Here is a 9,981-nt window from a genome sequence, read left to right on the forward strand (position 1 = left end):
AAGCTGCTGCTCCCTGGCCAGCCGACCCTTGCCTACCTCACCGCGATCCAGTAGACAAGCTGCCGCTCTTTGGCCAGCCTACCCTTGCCTACCTCAGCGCGTTCCAGTAGACGAGCTGCCACTCACTGGCCAGCCGACTCTAGCCTACCGCAATATAATCCAGCAGACGAGCTGCCACTCCCTAGCCAGCCGACCTTAGCCTACCTCACCGCGATCCAGTAGACAAGCTGCCGCTCCCTGGCCAGCCGACCCTAGCCTACCTCACCGCGATCCAGTAGACAAGCTGCCGCTCCCTGGCCAGCCGATCCTTGCCTACCTCAACGCGATCCAGTAGACGAGCTGCCACTCCCTGGCCAGCCGACCCTAGCCTACCTCACCGCGATCCAGTAGACAAACTGCCGCTCCCTAGCCAGCCGACCTTAGCCTACTTCACCGAGATCCAGTAGACAAGCTGCCACTCCCTGGCCAGCCGACCCTAGCCTACCTCACCTCGATCCAGTAGACAAGCTACCGCTCCCTGGCCAGCCGACCTTAGCCTACCTCACCGAGATCCAGTAGACAAGCTGCCGCTCCCTGGCCAGCCGACCCTAGCCTATCTCACCGCGATGCAGTAGACAAGCTGACGCTCCCTGGCCAGCCGACCTTAGCCTACCTCACCGATATCCAGTAGACAAGCTTCCGCTCACTGGCCAGCCGAACCTTGCCTACCTCAACGTGATCCAGTAGTCGAGCTGCCGCTCCCTGGCCAGCCGACCCTAGCCTACCTCACCGCGATTCAGTAGACAAGCTGCTGCTCCCTGGCCAGCCGACCCTTGCCTACCTCAACGCGATCTAGTATACAAGCTGCCGCTCCCTGGCCAGCTGACCCTAGTCTATATCAACGCGATCAAGTGGACGAGCTGCCACTCCCTGGGCAGCCGACCCTACCCTACCCTACCTCAACGCAATGCGGTAGACAAGCTGCCGCTCCCTGGCCAGCAGACCTTTGCCTACCTCAACTCGATCCAGTAGACGAGCTGCCACACCCTGGCCAGCCGACCCTAGCCTACCTCAACGCGATCCAGTAGACGAGCTGCCAATACAAGGTCAGCCGACCCTTGCCTACCTCAGCGCGATCCAGTAGACGAGCTACCACTCCCTGGCCAGCCGACCCTAGCCTACCTCACCGCGATCCAGTAGACGAAGTGCCACTCCATGGCCAGCAGACCCTTGTCTACCTCACCGCGATCCAGTCGACAAGCTGCCGCTCCCTGGCCAGCCGACCTTTATATCATTTGTGTTGTATAAACAGTATATGATTAACATTTGGGTATCCGCATGAATTTTTTATTACCATAAATACGACGTTCTAAATCTTTGAACAGCAACAAATCATTAACTTCCTGCCTGGTACAGTTCCTCCTCCAGCAGTGAACCTTGCCATGAGAGTTGGAGACACACACATCACCTCCGTGAACACTGCTTCAGACCAGAATCTGAGTTTCGCTAGGGATGTGTGCTGTTCCCTCAGGCGTTCATTCTTCGCTGGAGTTCTGTGGTGTGTTCCTTTGTCGTGCAATATTCGCCTGTCGCTCAACGGGGAGACGTCTTATGCCCATCACGTTCGCTGGAGGGAGGTCACCTTTGCAGCTCCTGTTCTCTCTGCCAAATAATAAAACACAACCATCTTCACAGGGAATGGATACAATCGGTTGCCTAAATTGAACATTTCAATTTCAATTATCAAGTTTAGATAGTTATAGCCTAATTTAACAACTTTTACATAATCTACATAATATCTTTAGTATGAAATTGTGGTTACAGTAATGATGATAATATTTCCAGATATATTGCCTACTTCATTGTTATCAAGGTTTAGCCATAATCAAATATAGTCACCCGAAGTATTTGGCTGCTAATAAACTCTGATGCAGGGACCTCATTCTCTATGCAGCCTTCATTATTGCTGCCATTTCCCCCACTCCTTTTCACGGACACTCATAACTTCCATTAAGTTGTTAAGGTTACTGCTCTCCACCACCCGTATGGACAAAACATTATCAAGGAGAGTGATCATGCGACCTCTGAGCACCAGCCTCTCGTCACTCCGGTTCTCCTTAGCCTACCTCATCGCGCGATCCAGTAGACAAGCTGCCGCTCCCTGGCCAGCCGACCCTAACATACCTCAGTGCGATCCAGTAGACAAGCTGCCGCTCCCTGGCCAGCCGACCCTAGCCTACCTCAGTGATCCAGTAGACAAGCTGCCGCTCCCTGGCCAGCCGACCCTAGCCTATCTCACCGCGATCCAGTAGACAAGCTGACGCTCACTGGCCAGCCGACCCTTGCCTACCTCAACGTGATCCAGTAGTCGAGCTGCCACTCCCTGGTCAGCCGACAAGCTGCCGCTCCCTGGCCAGACGACCCTAGCCTACCTCACCGCGATTCAGTAAACAAGCTGCTGCTCCCTGGCCAGCCGACACTTGCCTACCTCAACGCGATCTAGTAGACAAGCTGCCGCTCCCTGGCCAGCTGACCCTAGTCTATATCAACGCGATCCAGTGGACGAGCTGCCACTCCCTGGGCAGCCGACCCTACCCTACCTCAACGCAATCCGGTAGACAAGCTGCCGCTCCCTGGCCAGCAGACCTTTGCCTACCTCAAATCGATCCAGTAGACGAGCTGCCACACCCTGGCCAGCCGACCCTAGCCTACCTCAACGCGATCCAGTAGACGAGCTGCCCAATACAAGGTCAGCCGACCCTTGCCTACCTCAGCGCGATCCAGTAGACGAGCTACCACTCCCTGGCCAGCGACCCTAGCCTACCTCACCGCGATCCAGTAGACGAAGTGCCACTCCATGGCCAGCAGACCCTTGTCTACCTCACGCGATCCAGTCGACAAGCTGCCGCTCCTGGCCAGCCGACCTTTATATATCCTGGTTGTCAAAACATATATGATTAACATTTGGGTTCCGCATGAATTTTTATTCCATAAACTGACGTTCTAAATTTTGACAGCAAATCATTAACTTCTCCTGGTAGTTCCTCTCAGCAGTGACCTTGCCTGAGATGTGAGACAAGCATCCCTCCGTGGAACACGCTTCAGACCAGATCTGAGTTCCTCGGATAGTGTGCTCCGTTCCCTCAGGCGTTCATTCTCGCGGATTCTTGGCTGTGTTCCTTCTCTGCAAATTCGCCTGTCGCTCAACGGGGAGACGTCTTATGCCCTCACGTTCGCTGGAGGGAGGTCACCTTTGCAGCTCCTGTTCTCTCTGCAAAGCATAAAACACACCATGTTCACAGAGAAGGATACAATCGGTGCCTAAATTGAACATATCAATTTCAATTATCAAGTTTAGATAGTTATAAGCCTCAATTTCACAACTTTTACATAACTCTAATATCTTTAGTATGAAATTGTGTTACAGTATGATATTATTTCAAGTATATTGCCTATGTCATGCTTATCCAGGGTTTAGCCTACACATACTAGTCACGAAGTATTGCTGTAACAAAGCTGCCAGACCCTGGCCAGCAGCCCATTATGCTCCTTCACTCGATCCTAGTTAGACACTGCAAACTTCCTGGTCAGCGTACCCTAGCCACCGTATACAAACATACAAGAGAGAGTCTGGACCATACAAGCGTCACCGACCTTGCCTACCTCAGCGCGATCCAGTAGACAAGCTGCCGCTCCCTGGCCAGCCGCCTACTCTCATACGATCCTAGTAGACAAGCTGCCGCTCCTGGCCAGCCGACCTAGCCTACCTCAGTGATCAGTAGACAGCTGGTCTGCCAGCGACCTTGGTAACAACAACGAAAACTATCGCCAGAGGGAAGCGTCGTAGATCACTGCTCTGGCCAGCGAGGTTATACGTGCTAGCACGTTTCAGTCTTGCTAGACCCAGGGAAGTTCGTGCCACAAGAGCTGGCATTATATCATTAACAATAAAATTACATCATACAAGGCAGTACGAACTCCTACTTTTGATTGTGTGTGTAATATAGCTGTGAGACACACACAGCTATATGCGGCAACCCCTATGTGGTGCTGCAGCATACCTCAATGTGATGCGAGGTAAACCAAGCTATTGTATAGGTGTAATTTGGGTCATCGACTCTGAGCACCAGCCTCTCGTCACTCCGGTTCACCTTACCTACTCATACTCCATAGTGCAAGTCGCTCCCGGCCAGCGACCTAAGATACTCATGCGATCCAGAACAAGCTCCGCCTCCGGAGCACCTAGCCTACCTCGGATCCAGTAGACAAGCTGCCGCTCCCTGGCCAGCCGACCCTAGCGTACACACAACAAAAAAAACTATCGCGCAGAGGGGGTCTGAAGACGTCTGTAATGATCACTGACCTACCTGTTGTACCATGCCGGTAGGGTTGGTATACGTGCCTGGAAGCCACAGGTTTCCAGAGTCCTATGCTAGACCCATGGAAGTTACGTGCCACAAGAGCGGCATTATATCATTAACAATAAAATTACATCATACAAGGCAGTACGAACTCCTACTTTTGAATTGGTGTGTGTAATATAGCTGTGAGACACACACAGCTATATGCGGCAACCCCCGTATGTGGTAGCTGCAGCATACCTCAATGTGATGCGAGGTAAACACAATAGCTTCATATTGTATAGGTGTAATTTGGGAAGAATATGTTTTACTATTGACATTGTATTATTCTATAGCACATCTGGGTTCGTGGCAGTCCATAAAGGTTATCTTACACCGTCATTTCGTGTCCAGCCAGGAAATGTAATGAGACATGCGATATATTTTTGAAACAATGAAACAGCGCGGATATAGTTCACTGCGAGCCAATGTCGAAAGGTTGTTTTTGTGGTATATCTAATTTTACCATGGAGACCTCACAAGAGACACGTGAAGCTATTCTACAGCTTCATAATGAGGGCTACAGCGACTCTGAAATTAGGAAACGTCTTGGTATTCACCGGTCAACCGTAGCACGATGGATTCGCCGACAGGCAGAGTTGGGCAACACAGACAACAGGCATCGGCGTGGGCGCCCACGTTGCACAAACCCGGAAGATGATCCGGTAATGATGTTGCATATATAGGTATACTGGACCACTTGATGTTATGTAAACAACCACATCACATGTTATATTTGCAATATGTCATCCTTTCCCTAGGCCATAGCAGCTGTCATTGCTGCTGCCCCCTTCACGCCCGCTAGCAACATTCGGGATACTCTTGGTCTGCAGTGCACCCCTCAAACTGTCCGAAACAAACATCACTCTGAGGGGCTACGTGGTCGTATACCAGCAACAAAACCTATGTTAAGTGAGGCAAACATGGAGAGCAGGGTGGAGTATGCGTTGGAGTATGCGGACAAGCCACATCAGTTTTGGGAGAACGTCATCTTTTGTGATGAAAAAACCTTCTGCAGCGATGGTCCTCCTGCAAACAAACATGTTTGGCGGCATCCTAACACCAGGTTAGCTCTTTCTCTGTCTGTCTGTCTCTCTCTCTCTCAGAAACACACACACACACACACACACACACACACACACACACACACACAGGTTATGCTATATAACATATTTTCCATTTTATAATGACAATTTCTGGTGAGGCCAACATGAACAACCGTTCCGGAAGTGCTTTGAAACCAGGGTGCCACGGCCACCACAGTCGTTTGCTGCTTGAAACGTCCTGTTGTGCTGCAGTATTACATTTTAGTTATGCACAGTCATTATTTTTTAAGTGAATAACAGTGATCATGATCACTTTATACGGCATATGTAACTACTGTAGCAATAATCTCCATTTACGATGTGATTTCATAATAAATAACTATTATATATTGTTAGTTAATATTTTTTAATTTACTTAGTTATTATCTTAATCTATATTGCAGCATCAGTTGCACTAATACGAGTAAGACACAATGTCTTATGTAATTTTATACATTTTATATAACCAGATACGAGACAACATGTGGTGGGTAGCAGGAGGAGTGGGCGCGTCAGTGCAGGACTATTTGGTTGGATCCATGGTGCTGGTGTCGGTGAATTGGTGGATGTCGGGCCTGGCCAGTTGACCGGACCTAGATACGTTGAGATACTGGAGGAGGTCTTGCTACCTTCAGTGGGGGCTATGCCGTTTCCAGAGCCGCAGCCATTTTACCTCGTCCAAGATAACAGCCCAGTTCACACATCCAGGGTTGCAAAGGCGTGGTATGCTCGCCATCCACGTATAACAGTGTTGCCACATCCTGCAAAATCGCCTGATCTCAACCCGATAGAGCACGTATGGGCGGCCATGCAGAAAGGATGCCTGACCGACAACATCGATGTCGTGCTACAGTCGTAAATGATGCTTTACAAGCATGGGAACATCTGCGAAGCCCTTCTGGTTGGAACTTAACGCAGACGTTAGTGGCATCCATGCCTCGAAGGCTCAATGAAGTGTTGGCAACGGGAGAAGGTTATACCAAGTATTGAAATAATAAAACTTACAGTCAAAGATTACTTTCTTAACCTCCAACAACATGTCTATAGTCATGTTATATAGAAATCTGATTTTCACTGTTAAAGGGAAGTTAACTAATGCAGATCCATGAAAAGAGTCATTACTTTTCATGTTGGTTTACTAAATACTAAGATGTGGTGCCAGGTTTGTGACTTACTGTTATCAGTCACACAGGTGATACTACATATTACGTGAGGTTGCTGATTAATCTAAACCAGCAGACAGATAAATCACCGCCGGTATGAAGTAGAGTGTCGTAGTTACCATGTAGTATATTATTTTACACCACGAATTTGACACTATGCAAGAGATAATGATTACTGCAATATGCATTACTGTGCAGAATATTACATTCACATGCTCAATTTACGTATCCCATCTACTGTACTACATACTGAAGGATATAACGTTGCCATTAGACAGGTGAGGACACCAACAGGCAGGGATATCAGGGCTACCACCATCTCACAGGAAAATGTTGACTGTTCCATTATTCCACGTCTGGTGCGTCATTTTGTTTCGTACAAAAAAAGCGCGATAGTTTTTTTTGCTGTGTGTACCTCAACGTGATCCAGTAGACAAGCTACCGCTCCCTGGCCAGCAGACCTTTGCCTACCTCAACTCGATCCAGTAGACGAGCGGCCACACCCTGGCCAGCCGACCCTTGCCTACCTCACCGCGATCCAGTAGACAAGCTGCCGCTCTTGGCCAGCCTACCCTTGCCTACCTCAGCGCGTCCAGTGACGAGCTGCCACGCCACGCGACTCTAGCCTACCGCAATATAATCCAGCAGACGAGCTGCCACTCCCTAGCCAGCCGACCTTAGCCTACCTCACCGCGATCCAGTAGACAAGCTGCCGCTCCCTGGCCAGCCGACCTAGCCTACCTCACCGCGATCCAGTAGACAAGCTGCCGCTCCCTGGCCAGCCGATCCTTCCGCCCTCAACGCGATCCAGTAGACGAGCTGCCACTCCCTGGCCAGCCGACCCTAGCCTACCTCACCGCGATCCAGTAGACAACTGCCGCTCCCTAGCCAGCCGACCCTAGCCTACTTCACCGCGATCCAGTAGACAAGCTGCCGCTCCCTGGCCAGCCGACCCTAGCCTACCTCACCTCGATCCAGTAGACAAGCTACCGCTCCCTGGCCAGCCGACCTTAGCCTACCTCACCGCGATCCAGTAGACAAAGCTGCCGCTCCCTGGCCAGCCGACCCTTAGCCTACTCACCGAGATCCAGTAGACAAGCTGCCGCTAACTGGCCAGCCAACCCTTGCCTACCTCAACGTGATCCAGTAGTCGAGCTGCCACTCCCTGGTCAGCCGACAAGCTGCCGCTCCCTGGCCAGCCGACCCTAGCCTACCTCACCGCGATTCAGTAGACAAGCTGCTGCTCCCTGGCCAGCCGACACTTGCCTACCTCAACGCGATCTAGTAGACAAGCTGCCGCTCCCTGGCCAGCTGACCCTAGTCTATATCAACGCGATCCAGTGGACGAGCTGCCACTCCCTGGGCAGCCGACCCTACCCTACCTCAACGCAATCCGGTAGACAAGCTGCCGCTCCCTGGCCAGCAGACCTTTGCCTACCTCAACTCGATCCAGTAGACGAGCTGCCACACCCTGGCCAGCCGACCCTAGCCTACCTCAACGCGATCCAGTAGACGAGCTGCCAATACAAGGTCAGCCGACCCTTGCCTACCTCAGCGCGATCCAGTAGACGAGCTACCACTCCCTGGCCAGCCGACCCTAGCCTACCTCACCGCGATCCAGTAGACGAAGTGCCACTCCATGGCCAGCAGACCCTTGTCTACCTCACCGCGATCCAGTCGACAAGCTGCCGCTCCCTGGCCAGCCGACCTTTATATCATTTGTGTTGTATAAACAGTATATGATTAACATTTGGGTATCCGCATGAATTTTTTATTACCATAAATACGACGTTCTAAATTTTTGAACAGCAACAAATCATTAACTTCCTGCCTGGTACAGTTCCTCCTCCAGCAGTGAACCTTGCCATGAGAGTTGGAGACACACACATCACCTCCGTGAACACTGCTTCAGACCAGAATCTGAGTTTCGCTCGGGATGTGTGCTGTTCCCTCAGGCGTTCATTCTTCGCTGGAGTTCTGTGGTGTGTTCCTTTGTCGTGCAATATTCGCCTGTCGCTCAACGGGGAGACGTCTTATGCCCATCACGTTCGCTGGAGGGAGGTCACCTTTGCAGCTCCTGTTCTCTCTGCCAAATAATAAAACACAACCATCTTCACAGGGAATGGATACAATCGGTTGCCTAAATTGAACATTTCAATTTCAATTATCAAGTTTAGATAGTTATAAGCCTAATTTAACAACTTTTACATAATCTACATAATATCTTTAGTATGAAATTGTGGTTACAGTAATGATGATAATATTTCCAGATATATTGCCTACTTCATTGTTATCAAGGTTTAGCCATAATCAAATATAGTCACCCGAAGTATTTGGCTGCTAATAAACTCTGATGCAGGGACCTCATTCTCTATGCAGCCTTCATTATTGCTGCCATTTCCCCCACTCCTTTTCACAGACACTCATAACTTCCATTAAGTTGTTAAGGTTACTGCTCTCCACCACCCGTATGGACAAAACATTATCAAGGAGAGTGATCATGCGACCTCTGAGCACCAGCCTCTCGTCACTCCTGTTCTCCTTAGCCTACCTCATCGCGCGATCCAGTAGACAAGCTGCCGCTCCCTGGCCAGCCGACACTAACATACCTCAGTGCGATCCAGTAGACAAGCTGCCGCTCCCTGGCCAGCCGACCCTAGCCTACCTCAGTGATCCAGTAGACAAGCTGCCGCTCCCTGGCCAGCCGACCCTAGCCTATCTCACCGCGATCCAGTAGACAAGCTGACGCTCACTGGCCAGCCGACCCTTGCCTACCTCAACGTGATCCAGTAGTCGAGCTGCCACTCCCTGGTCAGCCGACAAGCTGCCGCTCCCTGGCCAGCCGACTCTAGCCTACCTCACCGCGATTCAGTAGACAAGCTGCTGCTCCCTGGCCAGCCGACCCTTGCCTACCTCAACGCGAATCTAGTAGACAAGCTGCCGCTCCCTGGCCAGCTGACCCTAGTCTATATCAACGCGATCCAGTGACGAGCTGCCACTCCCTGGGCAGCCGACCCTACCCTACCTCAACGCAATCGGTAGACAAGCTGCCGCTCCTGGCCAGCAGACCTTTGCCTACCTCAACGATCCAGTAGACAAACTGCCCACCCTGGCCAGCCGACCTTAGCCTACCTCAACGCGATCCAGTAGACAAGCTGCCGCTCACATGGCCAGCCGACCCTTGCCTACCTCACCGGGATCCAGTAGACAAGCTTCCGACTCCCTGGCCAGCCGACCCTAGCCTACCTCACCGCGATCCAGTAGACAAGTGCCACTCCCATGGCCAGCGACACTTGCCTACCTCACCGCGATCCAGTGACAAGCTGCCGCTCCCTGGCCAGCCGACCTTGTCAT

General features: G+C 51.2%; 1 protein-coding gene across 4 annotated transcripts in view; it reads right to left on the reverse strand.

Moving 5' to 3' along the window:
• Nucleotides 1-9,981, reverse strand: part of LOC139767396 (uncharacterized) — an 800,841-nt gene that overhangs the window by 770,073 nt on the left and 20,787 nt on the right. The window contains exon 4 of one of the 4 annotated variants that reach the window (XR_011717098.1): nucleotides 8,375-8,704. The exons of 2 other annotated variants lie outside the window; for them this stretch is intronic. The gene's annotated coding sequence lies outside the window, so the exon portion shown is untranslated. Of the gene's footprint in view, nucleotides 1-8,374; nucleotides 8,714-9,981 lie in introns of those variants that run through there. One more of the 4 variants, XR_011717093.1, reaches the window with a different exon arrangement.

The sequence above is a fragment of the Panulirus ornatus genome, chromosome 61 (assembly GCF_036320965.1).
Source record: "Panulirus ornatus isolate Po-2019 chromosome 61, ASM3632096v1, whole genome shotgun sequence".
NCBI lineage: Eukaryota > Metazoa > Arthropoda > Malacostraca > Decapoda > Palinuridae > Panulirus > Panulirus ornatus.